This window comes from Phascolarctos cinereus, unplaced genomic scaffold (assembly GCF_003287225.1).
Source record: "Phascolarctos cinereus isolate Bilbo 61053 unplaced genomic scaffold, phaCin_HiC Scaffold_726;HRSCAF=1367, whole genome shotgun sequence".
In the NCBI taxonomy this organism is placed as follows: domain Eukaryota; kingdom Metazoa; phylum Chordata; class Mammalia; order Diprotodontia; family Phascolarctidae; genus Phascolarctos; species Phascolarctos cinereus.
This window is the reverse complement of record NW_027556098.1, coordinates 225,955,392-225,975,511: the sequence shown is the minus strand read 5'-3', so window position 1 is coordinate 225,975,511 and position 20,120 is coordinate 225,955,392. Positions and strand designations below refer to the sequence as shown.

The 20,120-nt window shown below is 34.2% G+C and overlaps 1 non-coding gene across 1 annotated transcript; it reads left to right on the top strand.

The window, feature by feature from the left end:
- The first annotated feature begins 1,920 nt into the window (after positions 1-1,920).
- On the top strand, positions 1,921-1,992 carry TRNAQ-CUG (transfer RNA glutamine (anticodon CUG)). The gene has a single exon. It is a non-coding gene; the product is annotated as a tRNA-Gln (tRNA).
- The last annotated feature ends 18,128 nt before the right edge of the window (positions 1,993-20,120 follow it).

Genomic DNA, 20,120 nt, shown 5'->3' with positions numbered 1-20,120 from the left:
TTTAAGTTACAGCAAAGGTGCTCATCTACACCCTTAGATGAAGTTCTTCAAAGAGAGGTTCCTACATTATTTTTTTTCTTAAATCACAGTCTACAATCAAAAACAAAGGCAATAGCAATAACAAAAAACAATCAAACATTTAATAAACCCTATGATATAAGTGCTATTATTATTCCTATTTTCCAAGTGAGAAAACTGAGTCTTATGGAGGTTAAGTGACTCGCCCATGGTCATACACCTAGTAAGCTTTTAAGGCAATTTTCAATCCTATTTCTTTCTGATTCAAGACTCTAAACCACCTCTCACTTACCCCCTAGTGGAACAACAAAAATTGTAAATGCTAAATGTACCCATTTAGGAGGAAAAGGTCTGTGGAAACAATATGGAATGCCTCCTAAAAGAAATCTAACTGCTCATCAGCTGACAAAAATTATGCAATCATTCATATCTTATAACAAATGTTTCAGGAGGAGACAACAGTAGAATATCTATATGGTAATTAATGCAGGTATATGAGTGACACAGATGAAGAGAAGTTCATGAAAAGATTCAGTCTAAGAAAAGCTTCATGTAGGAGGTGATAGATTTTGTCCCTTACACCACGGTGATGACTATTGACTCAGTTTTTAATTTAAGCTTATCATGGTATTTCACTAGTCACATAGCAAAATGCCCCAGGATAAAGAAAAAGGATTGGGTCAAGGTTGGGGGCTATTTACTGTAAGGCTACTTTCTATTAATAGACACTAACAAGTTATTTGGGCTTGCAATCTTTTATTCCCTTGAGTTCATTTGTGAGGAATATCATTGATTTTTGCCACCATCCACCAAGCCCCGTAGGAAGTATTACCCACAATGCTATTTTTGCCATTTCCCACAGGTGTTGGGTTTTTTTTTAAACTCAAATGCTAGCATTTCCTTGGGTGGGTGTACAGAAATTACCTTTTTTTGGAAACTAAGTTTCTACAAACAACGGGAAGAAAAAACAATTGTAAGTAAATCAAAATCACTATTCTAATTTGCTATATGCATATAAGGTAGTTGATTGATAAGATACTGTTTAAAGATTTTTTTAGTTCCATTAACAGATTTCCTTAAAGGAGAAATATAATATAAAGCAACCACTCCTTTTCATCACTACATTTTCTTTTGTTCTTTTTTTTTTACATAAGCAAGATTATCCGTACTCTAAACTATTTTATTTGTTTCATAATAAAGGATGCTCAAAATTTGATGTCTCAAATTGTCAGTTATTATAAGGAGGCCATCTGCGCTTCATTGTTGGCATTCTTCATTGTGGGCTAATATATTTGTCATATTAGTAACTATTTCAGCCAATAAATTCATGGATAGAAAATCTAATTGTGTAATGTGTCATTAGCAAACTGTTATTACAGGATTGTTTAAAACAAAAACACCTGCTCTGCAGTCACCAAAATGTATAAATGGTCCTAAAAATATCCACAAAATTATTTTTCTGGGGTTCATATCTCCACCCTAGTCATTTGCCAAGGGCTCCAGTCTGTTCGAAGGATACTTTGGTTATCTGAGAATGCCATTATAGCATGCTAATGATGTATTGCCATAGTAAGCAATAATTAATAATGCAAAAACATATGCCTGGTTACTAAGAGACCTAGTGCAAAAGGGTCACTATAACTAAGCAGCTGGTGAAGTCTACTGAGCATCTCTTTGGAAGAAATGCCTTATTTTAATGCTGTACTTCCACTGATTTTTTTCCATGGAATTATTTGGGAAGAATATTTCCCCATAACTCTGCCAGCATTTTTTTAAAAATGGATTTGTATCCTCTAAAAAGTCTTCTGATTATAGACATCTCATCAGAATCAATGTAACCTATAACAAAGGGAATGAAACTGGATTCTGTCTATGTTAATCCTCAGAAATGTGTCCTAAACAGGTTCCATGGTGTAATGGTTAGCACTCTGGACTCTGAATCCAGCAATCTGAGTTCAAATCTCGGTGGAACCTTGGTGTACAGTTAATTTTGGGGCAGCTAGATGGTGCAGCGGATAGAGCACCAGGCCTGGAGTCAGGAAGACCTGAGTTCTAATCTGGACTCAAACACTTCACATTTAATAGCTCTATGACCCTGGGCAAATCACTTCACCCCATTGCCTCTCGAAAGAAAGAAAGAAAGAAAGAAAGAAAGAAAGAAAGAAAGAAAGAAGGAAGGAAGGAAGGAAGGAAGGAAGGAAGGAAGGAAGGAAGGAAGGAAGGAAGGAAGGAAGGAAGGAAGGAAAGAAAGAAAGAAAGGAAAGAAGGAAAGAAGGAAAGAAAGAAAAAGAAAGAAAGAAAGAAATGTGTCCTAAACCCTCTCATATTCATAACTTTTAACAATTACTTGGAGAAAGACATAATATACCCATCATATTTGCAGATATTATGAAAGTGAGAGGATTAATTCAAGCCTCAGATGACAGAACCAAGATCTGAAGATACTTTAACAGATTAGATTGAATAACCAAAACTAATGAGATAAAATTTAATAGTTACAAATGCAAAGTCTTGCCTCATATATAAGCTCATGAGGATCAATTGTTCATGTACACATGATGGAAGAACTATGACCAGACAGAAATCTATGTGGAAAATATCTTGTACTTGACTACTAGCTTAACAAAATCATAGATTTCATTAATAATGTACATAACAAAGGAAGTTACAATCCAGTGGAGTATGATATGATCAAAACACATCTAGAGTATTGGGCATGGTTCTTAGAACCACATTTTCTGAGGGGCACTGACAAAATCAAATATTCCAGAGGAGAGTGAGGAGGAGACTTGAAACTGCGTGACATGAAGATTGGTTTAAGTTGTTTAACCTGAAAAGATCAAACTTAGGAAAGTCATGATCGTTGGCTTCAAATATCTGAAAGAATCTCATCTAGATGAGGTTGAAGATATTTGATATATATCTATCAAAAAGAAAAGTAGTAGCATATTTAAAAGCTACAAAGAGGCTGATTTTAGCTGAAATTAATGAACAACTTTCTAGCAATCAGAGCTGTCCAACAATAAAATTGGCTGCCTTCTTCAGTAAGTCCCTCTTCACTAGAGGTGATCAAGCCAGGGTTATTGCTGTGAGGTTTCCCAATGAAGGAAAAAATGGGACAAACAGTGCCTGTTTCTGGCAAAGTTAAGTGGGCACTTAGTGATCACCACTTGCTTTTATAGATGTTCAGTAGCACTCCTTCAAATATTATATTCTGAAATTTGGTCTAGAATCAAAGCCAAGTTTATTGGCTCATTGGTATGAAGACTATTCTGTTCCCTTTTGAAAAACTGGGACATTTGCACTTTCTAAAATCTTAAAGTACATCTTCCATTCTCTACAATCTTTCAAAAAGCACCAACATTGGCTTAGCAATTACATCTGCTAGTTTTTCAGTATCTGAGAATGTAGTCCATCTGGCCTAGTGACCTGAACTCACCAAGGTCAGCTAGTGATGTGCTCTCTTACTATCTCCATTTTTATATTGGGTATCAATTCCATATTAGACATTTTTTGTCCTGTTGTCTTGAGGCCAAAGATCATATTCATTGTAGAAGGAAAAAATAAAATGGAGGTTTAGCAGCTCCTCTGTTTGTTGTCCTTTATCATCATCTCTATCACACACAGTGATTGCATCCTTCCTTTGAATCTCCTCTTTTCCCCCTTTTCTCCAATACAGCTAATAAAACCCATCTTGCTGTGCTTATCTTTCCTGGCCAGCCTCAGCTAATTGTGAGTTTTAGCACTCCTTTCATTATTATTAAAGAACCAAGTCATATTTTTGAATTCATTATTCATTTACTCTTCCTTCTATCATGTGTGTCTTTTTTTCAAATTGTATTCATGGTTTTGGTCTTTTTTACACCACAGTCACTCATAAAGCACCTGGATATAGAATCAGGTTGCTGTATTCAAATCTTAACATTTTCACTTACTACTTATAAGATGCTGAGCAAGGTATCTAGCCTTTGTGGATCTGAGTTTCCTCGTAAAATAATTGTATGAAATGGCTTCTAAGCTAACTTCCAGCTCTAAATCTTTTATATTATAATTGTAATTATCTGTATTCTTGTATTCTATCTATTACAATTTTATCTATACACAGAGTGTTCCAAAAGTCTTAGTGCAGTTTTAAGTTCCCAAAGCTTGCACTAAGAATTTTGGGACACTCCACTTATGCATATAATATATAGCTTTGTAATAATAATTACAATAACAGCTAAGCCAAAATAACCAAAAACCTCTAATAAAGTTGAGATAATCTATATTTAAATAATACTACAATTCAAGTATTTTTCAGCTCCAGACATTGTATTTTAGAAAAGATATTGGTGAGATGCAGAGTATCTAGAGGAGGGAAACTGGTATGTTGAAGGGGGCCCTAAGTATCTATTGTCATATAAATATCTATTCAAGGAGCCAAGAATGCTTAGCCTAGAGAAGAGACAATTTAGGGAAGACACGATAGTAGTCTTCAAGTATTTAAAGGGCTATCAAATTGAGGAGGAATTAGCTTTGTTTTGCATGGCCCTAAAGGGCAGAACTCGTTGCAATGCATGAACATTGCAAAAAGCAGATTCGGGCCTGATGTAATGAAATATGTCAATAATTAGTGCTATCTTCAAGTATAATAGTTTGCCATAGCATAATATTGGGGGTAACTCCCTTTACTGGATGCCTTCTAAGACAGGATGACCAACTGTTGATGCTACAGAGCAGATTATTGTCCATGTATGAGTTGGACTAAATGGACCCACACAGGATTCCCTTCAAACTTTAAGACTCCATAGTTTGTTTCTCTGTACTGGGATGGTGTACATTGTCTGTCTCATGGAATTAAGTAAAGAATTATTAGACCCTGGATCAGTAGAATGTAGTATGTATCTAATATCCTAGACTTAAGGGAAAATTAAATCTTTTTTTAAAAAAATTAATCAATGTGTTCATTTATTTTTATAAATATTTGTTATTTCTCCCTCCCACTGGCCCCACTGAACAATATAAAAGAAAAAAGGAAGCCCTCATAAAAATATACATAGAATTTCAAAATTCAAAACAAATTCCCATATTGGCCACTTCAAAATAATATATTTCTTATGCTGCATTTTACATCCATCACCTCTCTAAATTGAGATAAGAGATGTGTTTCATCTGCAGTCCTCTGGACTTGTGGTTCATAATTGCATTGATCAAAGTTCTAAAGTCTTTCAATTTTTTTTTACAATGCTATCATTCACAAATTGTTGTAATTCCTCTTACTCTGTGTCATTTCATAGGGGTCTTCCCAATTTCCTCCAAAATTGTCCTTTTTATCACAAAAACATGTGTTTTTTTTAAATGGAGAGATGTCTTACTATATTTACTTTTTTTTTGCAAAAATGCTTCCTAAGCACAACTTTTGAGGAGCAAATTTATTGTATCAAAGCAGAGTATATAGTATTTTCTAATTATTTAAAAACAACAAAGGTCAACTTTCTGTTTTTACTGGAATCACTGCAAAGAAAATGGGTTTTGTTATACTTTTTCATTTCCTATTGCAGTCTTTGTCTTCTTAAGAGGCTGCTAGAATTCCAACTCTGACCCTTTCTCACCCTCTAAATGTTCTGCATTTTGATTGGCTTATGATGAAATCTCCTCATATTGTAAGTTGCTGAGACTAGAAAATAGAAGAGTTGCTAACCAATCAAATTATAGAACAGAGAGAAGGTTAAAATAACTTTTGCCCATGGCTGTCCTTCATCCAATATACTGCAGGGTACAAGGCATTGAAAAACAGTTTATTGTGACAAAGGAAATAATGTGCATCTAACTCTTTCTTAGTCTTATGGGCTTACTGCATAAATGCTCTTAGGAAGGTGTCTTAAAGCAAGCATGAAACAGTAGGCATCCTGAATCAAATGAGTGTTTATACTTGACATATTGTAATTCTCTTGTTCTCCTTTTTATAGTACCACATTGTAGTGAGAAAGACATTGAGTTATCTTTTGTTACACGGTAAAAGGAAATGAATTTACACAGTTTTAAATCCACTAAGGAAGGTTTCTAGAGTAAATAAAACTTTACTTTTTCACTCTTATTAGATAAATTTTTCATTGGTTTAGAAACATTCAGTGGTTTTCTGTTGCCTCTAGGATAAAATATAAATCCCACACCTAGACTTTTAACACCTTTCACCATTTGGCTTCAGCTTATCTTTTTCCAGACTATTATGTGATACTTCACTTGGTGGATTCTCTTTTCCAGGCAAAAGGCCCTGCTTACCACATCTTGAATTTGGGGTTCCACATTCCAGTTCCCACTTTCACATCTATATATGTGGTCCTTAACATCTAGAATGTGTTGCCACCTCACTTCCAGCTCAAAAAATTCTTCAATGGCTCAGCTCATGTGTCACTTCCTAATGTGAGTCTTTCCTGATACCTAAAACATTCTTTTCCTCATCAAATTATCATGTGTTTACTTATACTAAGCTCCTTATGGGCAGACTATATTTTTTTTTACTTTATATCAGTGGTGTCTAGCAAAATGCTCTGAGCACAGTAAGTGCTTAATTAATTCTTATTGGAATGAATTTGCTAATGGACTAGGCCAAGAAAAGGAAATACCCCCCATTTTTAAAGAAAAACAGATTTTAAATATCCTTGAATTCAAGGCCCTTACTAAACAATGTTTTAGGTATAGTATTTAAGTATTTAAAAGCCAATAGGCTGTGTACAAAGTCTCAGTGCAATTTTAAAGTCTCCTAAATTTGTATATTTATATAAGAAATAAAATATAAAAATGTGTTTTATAAGGTTTTGACTCAGAAACTACTAATCTTATCTCCCACCTGCACTAAGACTACTGTAAATAAAAGAGGGGGGTGTTTGATAGGGAAAAATATATTACGTAGCTGATTTATATCCACATTCAATAATAATGACATTTTTAAAGATTAAATTGACTTTTTGGTGTAGCTTTAGAGATAATGTTTTCCTAATTTGGTAGAGATTAAAAAATATGGTTTTCCATTAACCACATTCATTAATAACTAGCTATATGTGTGCTGTTTTATGAATATAAACTTTATATGATTGGTATATGGGACTTTTAAAAAGATTTTATACATATATACATACATACTACTTTCTCAACCAATGAATTTATTTAGTGTTTTTTCATAAAACCCATTTTGGGATGATGAAAGAACTATGAGTAGTAGAGTAAGGAGGGTAGATAAGATGGAGTGATCCAAAGTAGAGGAACCAGTTACTGAGAAAGGAGGCAAAAGGGAAATAGAAATGGGCAAAATAGGAGTCAGAGACTAAGGGAAACAAAAGAAAATAAATGCTACAAGATTTTCTTTTCTATAACTTTTATTCTTTATCTTTTATTGAATTTATTTATTCTATTCATTTATTCCACTCTTACCTGCGGCTCCAAGAAGCTATAGCATTCCCAGAGGCCATATCCCAGTGAAACCATCTCAGCAGATAACTAAACCAGGATAAAAGTAACTGTAATTGATAGGCCTCAAACCCATCAGAGGGCTGGAGGGGGAATGTCCACCCCAAACATTTGAAGCCTTTTCCTGATAGAATGGGAGTATGAGAATAATTTGTTCCAACAGCCATGAAAGTAGCTGAAACAGGCACTATGGAGTGCTTAGAGCTTGGTTAGGGATTGAAGATTCCAAGGTCATTCACTGCACCATTGGCCATCACTAGTCATAGTGACTTTTGTCCTGCCACTGGGCTTCGATAACTCTAGAAGAGAGAATGAGGCTAAAAACTCTGCCCAAATCTGCCTCTCTTGAATCCAATTCATGTGCAAGTCAAGACATCACCCATTATCCACTATTTTACCCCAATATCATGATGCCATTGGTCCAATTTGAAAATTAAGGATGAACAACCAAACCAAACTATTCACTTCTCTTTGAAAGAAACTATTCCTTTTCTGCCCATTTTTATCTTTTATTTATTTAATTTTTAATTTATGGAATAAAACATAACAGTATGATAAAAAGATGATTGTACATGAAACTGTGAATCTATTATGTACCACTTGCTATTCTTTTTAAATATATAATAAGGTTATCATGTAAGTTTCTTTTTTCTCTTTTTTTTTTCCTTTTTTTGTTTATTCCCTCCCTCCAACCCCCTCTAGAGCCCTGCTTCTGGCTGCTAGGGCAGGTTTAGGAGATGAAAAAGGAAAAGAGAGCAGGACTTGAACTGAATGAGAAGAAAATCTCCAAGCCAGCATCACACAATGGAAAATGCTCTAGACTCAGAATCAGATCTCCACTCATGTGCCCCCTTTGCTACCTGCTAACTCTGTGACTTTGGACAAGTCACTTAAATTCCTTGAAGTTACATTTCTTCTATTTGTATGATGAAAACTTTATCAATGTTAGTACCAATGCTAAGGAGATTTTTGGAGGGCTTTAGTCTTGTGAAGAAGCCAAGAAACTAAATTTGCAAAAAAGGTGAAAGAGAACCATTCCAAAGTCCAGAATCTACTTCTGGCTTCTGTAAGGAAAGGTGGCAGAAAAGAAGCCAAGGTTTTAAGATGAATAATGAGAAGAAGAAATTGTGAAGGCATTCTGAGAGGTTTAATATTGTTAAAAAAAATGAAAATTTTAATTTGGGAGGGAAGGAATTTGGAAGAACGTGAGGATAAATGAGAGAGTGGTATAGTTGTGGCTCCCTTTTTGTATGCATTAGACTAGGCATCTGCTAAGGTCTCTTATAATTATCAATTTCTGTGATTTGACATTAAAGAAAAGAATGATTCAATAGGAATGAAACTAAATTTAAAATTTTTAAAAAAGGAAAGAAAGTGGTTAGTTCTACAAGGTAAGTAAGAAATGATACATAAAGCAGATTGGCAAGTAAAAAAAAATGATGACTCAAGAGTTTATTAAGGTGTGGATATAAAGTTGTTGAGATAAAGAAAACAAAGATATCTTTGCCTGCCAAATTATTAAAAGGTAATAAAAGTCTGTTACAGTCTTAAGGCAGTGCTTAGGAACTAAAATGTAAGTACCTACAAGTAGTTCAAAAATAAAGGTTCAGAATCCCCATCAGGACAGAGAACAAGGAAAAATTTCACAGTAACTTGCATTGACTATGTGCAGCTGATATCTCTCCTATAGGCAACTAACTGCTATCTATATCCCAAATGTAGGATAATCTAATAAAATGAATGGACTTAAAACTGTTTCTCCTCTCTCCTGGAGGCAGGGGTATAATGTGTGTGTGGGGGGGGAAGATACAATGATTTGAAGTGGAAAAGTGTAATCAGTTCTTAACAAGAAGTTGGAGAGTGAAGGAATGACACAAAGGAGGAAGGGAAGGAAAATTATAAACATATACTTGGAGATTTTTTGTATATTGAGGCTTTTCCTGAAGTGAAGACAGTTAGATGTTCTGAAGAGGGAATAGCTATTTATCCTCCAGGAAATGATAAAGTAGAAGTGCAAAAACTATTAGGCAAGAGATCATCCAGTGAAGGTCAGGGGAAGAAAAGAAAAGAGCTAGTGACTGGTAACTTCCTGCTCAAAGGTACTGAGGGAGCTAATTGTTAACTGGTAAAAATTGTAGAGGGGTCTCTTGCCTTCCTGGGGGGTATGTATCCTAGATATAACAAAGAACCTCAAATATTTGTCAAAATGAATGACTGCTACCTACTTCTAGTGATTTATGTGGACACAAATGATGCTGCCAGAAGGAACCTAGAAAATATTGTCAAAGATTGTTAAGTCTTGAAAAATAAATTGAAGACCTCAAGGACATAAGTTGTATTTTCCGTACTGTTGCCCATTGAAGTCAAGGGGTGCATGAGGAAAAAAAAATTGACAAGTGAACAGTTGGCTAAGAAAATGTTGTCTGATTACAGAATTTGGATTTCTAGACCACAAATTAAAATGGAGAAATGACTTACTTCAGGCTAGGGACAGAGTATACCTGACAAATAAGAATGGTATAGTGAAGGGAAGAAAACTACTTTTGTATTTCCACCAAGCTAAATGTACTCTAAAATGAAGGAGAAAGAATTAGTTGAAATGTACGTAGAAGACAAAATATACATAGGGATTCTACATAGGAAACAAAATTCAATAAATAACCCAGAGGCAGCTAGGTGGTACAGTGGATAGAGCACCAACCCTGGAGTCAGGAGGACCTGACTTCAAATCTAAGTCCAATTCTGGTCTCAGACACTTATTGTGTGACCCTGGACAAGTCACTTAACCCAAATTGCCTTAAAAAATAATCCAGTGGTTAAATCAATTAACTCAGTATCTATACATAAATGGCCAAAGTAAAGATAACAAACAAGAGACCAGAAGTCCTAATATTAGGATGCAAATTTGACCTCACAGATATCACTAGGATTTGGTGGAATAAACCATGACTTGAATATGACTCTCAATAGGAATTCCTTACCTCAAAGAAATAGAATAGATCAAATATTAAGATGTTTTAATGTGAAGAAATTCAGGAACCATAAGGGAAAGTCATGGTAGAGAGCATTGGATAATCAATGGAGGGTAAAATAGAAGGGATTTTGGCATCAGAATATATTACAGACTACAGAAAAAAGAAATAGATGATGAATTGAGACAAAGATCAAAAGATGGCAGAGATGAATGATATAATAGTGATAGGACACTTCAGTTATCTAGAAAATGGTTGGCATTCTGTTTCTCTGCTACAAGTAAGCAGACAATAGCTTCCTTTGTTACCTTTTGGATAACTTCATTCTATTATTATGTACCATGCTGTAAGAAATGATGGAGAGGATGGTTTCAGAGAGACCTAGACAGACTTTATGGACTGATGCAGCGTGAAGTCAAACAGAACCAGGAGAACAATTTATGCAATGACTACAATATTATAAATAAAAACAATTTGAAAGTCTTAAGAATTTTGATCAATGCAATTACCACTATGATTCTAAGACTGTATGATGAAGTATGCTATCTACCTCCTGAAGGAGAAGCAATGGAATCAGAGTGCAGACTGATTTTTTTTAACATGATCAATGCTGGAATTTTATTTTCTAGACCATACCTACTAATTTTCTATAAGGGTATTGTTTTTCTCTCTTTTTTTTAGTAGTGAGTTGGGGAAAGGACTGGAGGTAGAGAAACTGGATTTTCATTATATAAAATAATAATGTTTAATGTAGAAGAAAAAAGAGAATAATTTCATTCCTTTAAAAGTGGAGGAACCAATAAGGGAAAATTCTATTCTGGATTTGATTCTCACTAACAGGAGAACCTGATCACTAGGTTTGAAAGGTAAGGAATCTAAGGAGAAAGTGGCCAGTCTCTTCCAGAGTTTGAAATAGAGAAGGTGGGTAAAGCAGAAGATAAGCTGATATATGCCATATATTTGGGACATAATATTTGAAAAAATCCAGAAAAAGTTGTTAGCATCACTAAAATAAAATAAAGTAAAGTAAAACACATGGGAATAAACTGAATGAGGATAACTGCCAATAAAGAAAAGCCTGAGTTACTCATTTCTTAGTTTGCTTGTGTTTTCTGTGACAAAGAGAATGCCGTTTGCATTTGAAATGATGAACAAAATGGCTAACAAGCAGGTGATGCCCAAGATAATTAAGGATATAGCAAGAGAATACTTGGTTGCCCCTGATGATTCAAATCACTTGGCTCAGATAAACTACTAAAATAACTAGCAGATGTGATTGCTGGGTCACTGTCAGTGACATTTGAAAGACTGTTGAAAGGAAAAGCACCACAGGCAGAAAAAGAGCAAAACATAACAATTTCCAAAAAATAAGGAAAAATGAGTGTGCAAACTATAGACCAGTGAACATGAATGAAGTTCCTGGCATAATTCTAGAGTGTATTATTTTAAAAGATGACTAAGGAAAATTGAAAAAAGGCATTGGTTAATACAAAGAACCATTGTGGCATCAACAAGAAAATATTGTATATATGGAGCCGCTAGGTGGCGGATAGAGCTCTGGCCTTGGAGTCAGGAGGACCTGAGTTGAAATACGACATCAGACATTTACTAACTGTGTGACCCTGGGCAAGTCACTTAACTCTGTTGCCTAGCCCAAAAGAAAATTAAGAAAATATTGTACAAAACTAACCTTACCTCCTTCTTTGAAAGGATGAGTAAACTGGTTAATGGGGGAATGCTTTAGATATAATTTTGCTAGATTTTAGAAATGTATTTGATAAAGCATCTTATATTATTCTTTAAAAGTGGTATACTATTTGATAATATAATTAGATAGACTTGTTACTGATATAACCTTGAACTTAAAGAGTAATTAGTAGTGCTTTAGTAGCAACTTGGAAGGAGTTCTCAAAGATTACCACCTAGAAATTTTCATTTGGCACTGAGCTATTTCACATTTTTATCATTGGCTTAGAAAAAGACAATCAACTATCAAATTTGTAGAGCATATAAATCTGGGAGAGAAAGATAACACACCATATGACAGAGATGGGATCCAAAAGCTTCTTAACAGGCTAGACTATTGGGCTGAATATAATAGATGAAATTAAATAAAAATAAATGTAAATTCTTACTCTTAGATTCAAAAAACAACTCTACAAGCACAAATGTGGGAGGCATGACTAGGCAATAGATTGTCTGATAAAACAGCTGGAATATTCCTAGACTGAAGTTTAGTATGAGTCAACAGTGTGATATGGCAATCAGAAAAACTAATGTGATCAAGTTATTTGTTGAATATAAATTTCAGGAATAAGGAAATAGTAAAGAAATGGTTCTTCCTGATCAGACCACATTGGGATTATCAAGTTAGGTTCTCAAAACTACAGTTTAGGAATAACATTGACAGGTTAAAACGGGGCCAAAGGAGAGCCACAGAGATAATAAGAACCTTGTGTCCTTGTTATGTTGGGATTGTTTGAAGTGCTCTCATGTGGTAAAAACAGATAATGAAATCTGAATGGAAAAAATCCCCAGAACAATTTCAAAGAAGATCACATGATTTAGTATCATTAGATGTGTTACATTTAAGTCCCAACATTACAATAATATGGGAGGAGAAATGCTACAAGCTCCAAAAAGAAATGCAGAAATTACTTTTTTAAAAAATACAATGCTTTGGATCACAATGGATTTTTCAAAGAGGAATAGGGGGGATTAGAAGGCAACATTTATGAAGTTAAGATGGATGGACCATGAATTCAGAATTATCTAGCCAGTCAAATTAAACATTATCTATCATGGAAGGGAATGAATATTTGAAAACCAAATAAACTCTACAGGGTTTACAAAGGAGTATATCCAGGTCTAAGAAACCTTCAAACAACAAACAAGCCCCCAAGCCTAAAACAGATAAATGCTTAAAATAATGTAAAACTGTTATTAACTAAATATAAGAATCCTTAGCATTTTACATAGCCTAAATCACTAATGGTTTCAGATATTTTCAGAAAAACATGTTGGACAAAGATAAGAGGAACAAAAACCTAGGGGAAAGAACAATTGAGCTAAGTAATCTGAGAGTCAATCTATTCTCTTTTTATGGAGGATGAACCTAAGTTAAAACAGCCCACATAATTATTAATATAAGACAATAGGTATTTTAGAGTGATTCTTTTAAGTCTTGCTTAATGATGGAAACTACAAATATAAGAAAATGTGTGTGCCCTAATGATAAAATAACTTATAAATAAATCTGTTAATTACAATGCTAAATGAAAATGGAGTGACTCTCCAATAAGAGGAAAAGAGGCAGAAAAATGGATTAAAACATAGAATCCAAAAATATGATATTTACAAAAAACACAATCTGGAATCATATAAATAGGTTCAAAATTAAAGGGTGGTCTAAAATGTTTCTTACATACACTAAGATATTCTTAGCAGTATTTTCCTTTTTTTGTGTGATGGCAAAGAAATCAAAAACAATATTATCTATTTGTTAGAGAATGGCTAAAAAAGTTGTGCAGTATGTTGAGGCATAATAGACTACTACCACATTGTCAGAAATGATGAACACCAAGAGTTTAGAGACAGTTGGGAAGGCATATGAACTTATAGAAGCTGAATTAAGCAGAACCAGAATAAGTAATATAAAAATTTCCTAACAAAATGTGGATGGAAAGATAAAAAATGAAACTGGATGCTGTGTAATGATGAAACTTGGACTTAGAGAAGAGTGAAGAAAAATCACTTCCCTTTTTTCATTGAAAAAAATGGGGCACAATATATGTGGAACATTGTATGCTCTCAAGCACGTTTGACATCATCTGGTTTAGCTGAATTTTAAAAATTGTTACAAAGGGAGGCAAATGTCCCACAATATGTCCTACAATAGTGAAAACTATGTAGTGCATTAAGATTTGAAAACTACTTTAAATACACTATTTCATTTAATTGTTACAACATTGCTGTAGGGTAGATACTATAAGTATTATTTGCCCCCCTTTTACAGGTAATAAAACTGATGCACAGAAAGGTTGTAATAAATTATCATTCTGTTACTTTTAAACACTGATCTACACAATGACATTTTCAAAATAATGTTGACAGAAATCAAGGAAGAACTGAACAAATGGAGGGATATATCCTGCTCTGGTTAGGTCAAACAAATACAGTAAAATATCAATACTTCTCAAAATAACATAAAATTTTAATGAAATGCTATTCTAAATTCCAATAGGTTACTACAATGGTATTAGCAGAAAAATGTGGAAAAATAGACAGAATTAATAAGAATTGTAAAAAAGAAAAAAGAATAGGAAGGACTCCAGGCAAATGGCAAAATGAAGGAAACCTAGCATGTAATACTCTTCTTTTCATGAGACAAAATAAGATAACACCCAAAAATAGAAACCAAAAAATCTGTGAAATGAAGAGAAAAAATGAAAGAACAGTAAGCTAACCCTGCAGAAGTAACAAAACAATATGAGCATCCTATGGCTTTTAATACTCCTGCCCCTGGCTTCCTACTTGCATAATTTTTGTTTGCTTTGACTTGGAATGGCTCTGTGTCCTCTTTAGCAGTTATGGTTTTAAATAGCAGCTTTTGGAGAAATCCTCTTGGCAGTGTCCCAGAGGGCTATAACTCCCAAGGTAGGTTGAAGCCTATTAATCAGAGCCCCAAGGCTCAATAAGAAGGAAGAGGATAGCAGTAGAAGAGTGTGGAGCTGAGGGCAGAAGATTGCAAAGGATCCCAGGAGAAAAATTATGATTACAACTATTTAATACTATACTGGAGGAAACACCCAGAAGCAGGAGTGAGAGAAGGGTGGAAAGGAGAACCAATTCTAGTGGTTTCTCATAGTTTCCTTTTAACTGTCCCAGAAGACTCTTTCTCAAACCTTTCACAATCAGACTAGGGACTGAAGAAAGTCCTCAATAAGAGAGGAGATTAGAAGTCAACAGAGAACTGGGAAAAGCAAAGGGTATGTCAGCTATATGTATCTCTGAGGGTTCTGTAGCCATGTCCCAAACTGTTACACATAACATTGAAGGCCACAGAATTCATCCAACCCCATTTGGTGTAAGAGAACAAAGTACAGGGGAGAAGAGTTGGAGGAGGGGCATAAATAGAACTGGGAAAAAAACTAGTGATGAAAAACACATCTGCATCAAGGGCACCAGAGAAAAATCATCAGTATGAGTGAAAATGACAGATAAATAGTAACAAAAACAAATGAAAACAATAAAACAAAAATGCTATTTCAAGGAATAAGTAATTTGCAGGAAAAAAAACAGCATGTCAATCCACTGAGAAAGGAGATAACCTCCCTGAAATGACCATAAAGCAACTCAAAAAAAAAAAAACTCCAGAAGAGAAATGAAATAATTATTTGAAAATGTCCAAGAAATTAGAATTCTTAAGGGAAAAACATTAACGAGGCAAACTACAGAATGGAGATTTTAAACAAAATGCAAAGCACTTTACAAAACAGTAAATTTTCTTTGAAAAAGAAAATTACTGAATTGGAATACAAAAAGTAGACAAAAGGAAAGTTAATTGAATAAAATCAAAAGACAAAATTGAAAGAACACAGAAGAACTCTATAAAACAAGAATGCTAAACTTGAAGGTAGGATAAGAAATGATAATTCAAGGATTTGGGGTCTTCCGGGGAAAAAAATAATAAAAAGAATACATGAATAACATATCCCAGGGCCTCATATGTAAAAATTGCACAGAAACATTGTAAACAAAAAAAATACATCTCATGAAAATCCACAGCACAAGAACAGAAAAACATCTCAAGTTTAACTCACTGAAAAATACCAAACCCAAACTTTAGAATTACATTATCAAAAAGCAAATTTTGCAAGCAGATGGTGTTGGGTGGAGAAAAATAACCTTACACATCTAACAGATATTTAATTAGTACAAAAAATTTTGCCTTGATTCTAATAAATTAAAGGGAATATGGATTATAGTCCAGAAAGCAAAGAAGATTAGATTACACCCCCAAATTACCCATCCCACAAAGTTTAAAGACCAATCATAAAAAAACTAGAAATTCAACACAATAGAAGAAAAACTGAAATCATTCTTTCAAAAGATCTCAAAAATAAGTGAGGTGTTCCATATACAAACTAATCCAATGAAAATAATATAAACATATTCACATAACAATGAAAAACGAAGAAATGAAATGTATGCTTTCATGTGACTAAGACTAGACAAAGCATGAATGTGAGAAGTTTTCATGTGTGTGTGTTCACAGAAATTATGAACAAGCACACACAAACATATATATATATATATATATATATATATATGTAATACATCATTAGAAATGCAAAGAAAGGATCCTGAGTTAAAGAATATAAGGAGTAAAAGATATATGGTGATAAAACAAGAGGTTAGTAGAAGGACGTGAATTAATACTGGTGAAAAACAGTACAGAGAAATTCATCAGGAAAGGAAAGAACAATGGCTGGCATGGAAGAGTTTAAAAAAATGGTCAAATGATATGAATAGGCAGTTTTCAGATGAAGAAATTAAAGCTATATATAGTAATATGAAAAAATGCTCAAAATTACTATTTATTAGAGAAATGCAAATCAAAACAACTCTGAGGTACCACATCACACCTAGCAGATTGACTAACATGACAGAACAGGAAAATAATAAATGTTGGAGAAGATATGGGAAAATTGGAACATTAGTTCGTTGTTGGTGGAGTTGTGAACTGATCCAACCATTTTGGAGAGCAATTTTGAACTATGCCCAAAAGGCTATAAAAATGTGCATACCCTTTAACCCAGCAGGAGCACTTCTAGGACTATATCCCAAAGAGATCATAAAAATGGGAAAAGGACCCACATGTACAAAAATATTTATAGCAGCTCCTTCTGTGGTGACAAAGAATTGGACATTGAGGGGAAGCCCATCAGTTGGGGAATGGCTGAAAAAGTATATGAATGTAATTGAATACTATTAAGCTATAAGAAATGATAAGCAAGCATACTTCAGAAAAAACCTGGAAAGAGTTGTATGGACTAATGACGAGTGAAGTGAGCAGAACCAGGGGGATGCTGTACAAAGTAACAGCCATGTTGTGCAATGACTAACTTTGATAGACTTAGCTCTTCTCGGCAATGCAAGGATCTAAGACTTCTCCAAAAGGCTCATGATGGAAAATGCTATTCACATCTAGAGAAAGAACTATAGAGTTTGAATGCAGATTGAAGCATGCTATTTGCTATTTTTTTTCTTGCTTTGTTTTGTTTCTTCTTTCTTATGGTTCTTCCTATTGGTTCTAATTCTTCTTTACAACATGACTAATATGAAAATTAATTTAAAAAAAAACAGGTCAAACTCTAAAGGACAGGTGGTTGGGAAACTTTCAAATTCATCACCTGAAATTGGGATGGCACAGAGGAAAGTACCCGTAGAACATTGAGGAACAAATTACAGAACAAAGACTCTTGGTTCCTGCAAGCAGAAATAGAATGTTCTGGCAGCACTATAAAGTAATCCCACGGAATTGCTTAGAAGAAGTAATAGGAAAATGAATTAATAGGAGAAGGTGGAAAAGATTATATAAGGGATTCTGTTGGGGTTGAAAGACAGTCACTAAACACTTTAGGATAATGCCTTCAAGTTGGGATTTTGCTTCTAAACATTAACTTCTACTGGTGAAAGAAGGTGTTTGGGACCTGGAACATGCACATTTTAACCTCCTTCTGACTCAGTTTCCTCATCTACAAAATAAGGATGATAATAATAGCACCTACTTTCAGGGTTCTTGTGAGGATAAAATGAGTTAATATTTTAAAGTACTTTGCAAAACCTAAAGCACTAGTATACAAGTGCTAGCTATATAAAGGAAGAAGCATAATACTAATAGGAAGAAATAATGAGAGAAAAGGCAAAGAAAAGGAATGGGTCCCACAGACTCAAGTAACAGAGCACTTCCTACTGAACCAAATTACGCTACCTACTTTAAAAAATGAATAATCATGAAAACTGATGTTAGGTGATTCTATAAGAGAATTTTTTAAAAAGAATGGTATGAAAATATTCATTGGAAAGGAATATTGAATATCCATGTCAATGAAATTCAGACAATGAATGAAGTTGGAAGGGAGAGCAGATTGGATTAGGTACTTCACTCTTAAGAAGTAGGCCATACCAGGCTAGGTTCATTTCCTTTTTTTGGTTTTCAACAATGCCAGCATACTGGCAGGCCAGGGAAATACTATAGTTATAATTTAGCTAGATTTTAGAAACATATTAAAAAAAACTGCCCATGAGATTCTTGTGGACAAGGTGGAGAGCAGTGAAATACGTATTAGTACAGTGAGGTAAGATTATAAATGATTAATGATCAGACTAAAAGAGCCCATTTGAAAAGAGATCTCTACTAGTATGCTCAAGATCTCCACTTATCCCTGTAATATCTTGATAAATAACTTGAATAAATGTTTAAATGTCACACTTACCAAATTTTCAGATGATACAAAGGTAGAAGAGTAACTAACACACTGAATGTCAAGGTTGGGATTCTAAAAGATCTAGATATGCTAAAAGAGTGGACTGAGTCAAAAGATGAATTTTAATAGCGAAAAATTTAAGTCCTAAACTTAAGTTCCAAAAAAAGAACCAAATTAGTAAGTAAAAAAGGGAGTAGAACGGCTAGATAATAGCTCATTTTAAAAAAGTTTACTTTTTGATGCTTAAAACTTAATATGAGTCAACAGTGTGAAATGACAACAAAAAAATTTTTTTAGGCTGAATTAATTGTGACATAGGGTCCAGGAATAGAAAGTACTACAGTATACTACCCTGCTAAGGTCAAATCTTCAGTCTTTTTTGTTTTTCTTTCAGTTCAGGCAGTGCTCCATCACATTCTGTGATAGACATTGGAAAACTAAAGCTAGGAAGAGAGTATATCTGGAAGAGAGTGATCAGTATACTGAAGGAACTCAAAATAATGCCATACTAAGATCTTTATAGAGGGAAGAAATGGGGATTTTTAGCTTGCAGAAAAGAAGGGTGACCAGGGTGCATGGTTGCTATCTTGAAATATTTAAAGAGCTCTCATGTCATACGGGGATTAAATTTGTTCTGCTCAGTACCACACCACAGAAACAAAAGTGATGGAGAGAGGTGGTCAAGAGGCAGATTTAGGTTTGCTATGAGAAAAAACTTCCTTACAATTCAGGAGAATAAACCTACTTAGAATGTGTTGTGCCCCTCTCTCTCCCCCTCCACTCCCACTCAATGGAGGTTCTTAAGCAAAGGCTAGATGGCCACTTGTCAGGTAATAATGTAAAGGATATTCAGGTTTCGGTTATAGTAGTTGGCCTCTGAGGTCCCTTCCAATGCTGAGACTCTAATTATGTGACAGGTAAATTTGAATGTCAATAAGCAACCAGAGTTTCCTTCAGTCAGTCAACTAGCATTTATTAAATATCTACTATGCTCCCTGTGTTATGCCACTGAATTCCTCAACACTAGCATTTTCTGTTCTAGCTCTTCTAAGACAGACATTTTCACCTATAAAAGATAGAAATCTAAAGGTTTACATTTTTAAAATTAAACCACAATTTATAAAACCACTGTAATGAATAGAGCCATTTCAATTTTAAAGTGTGTCCTTTGGCTTCTGCTGTGCCGAACTGT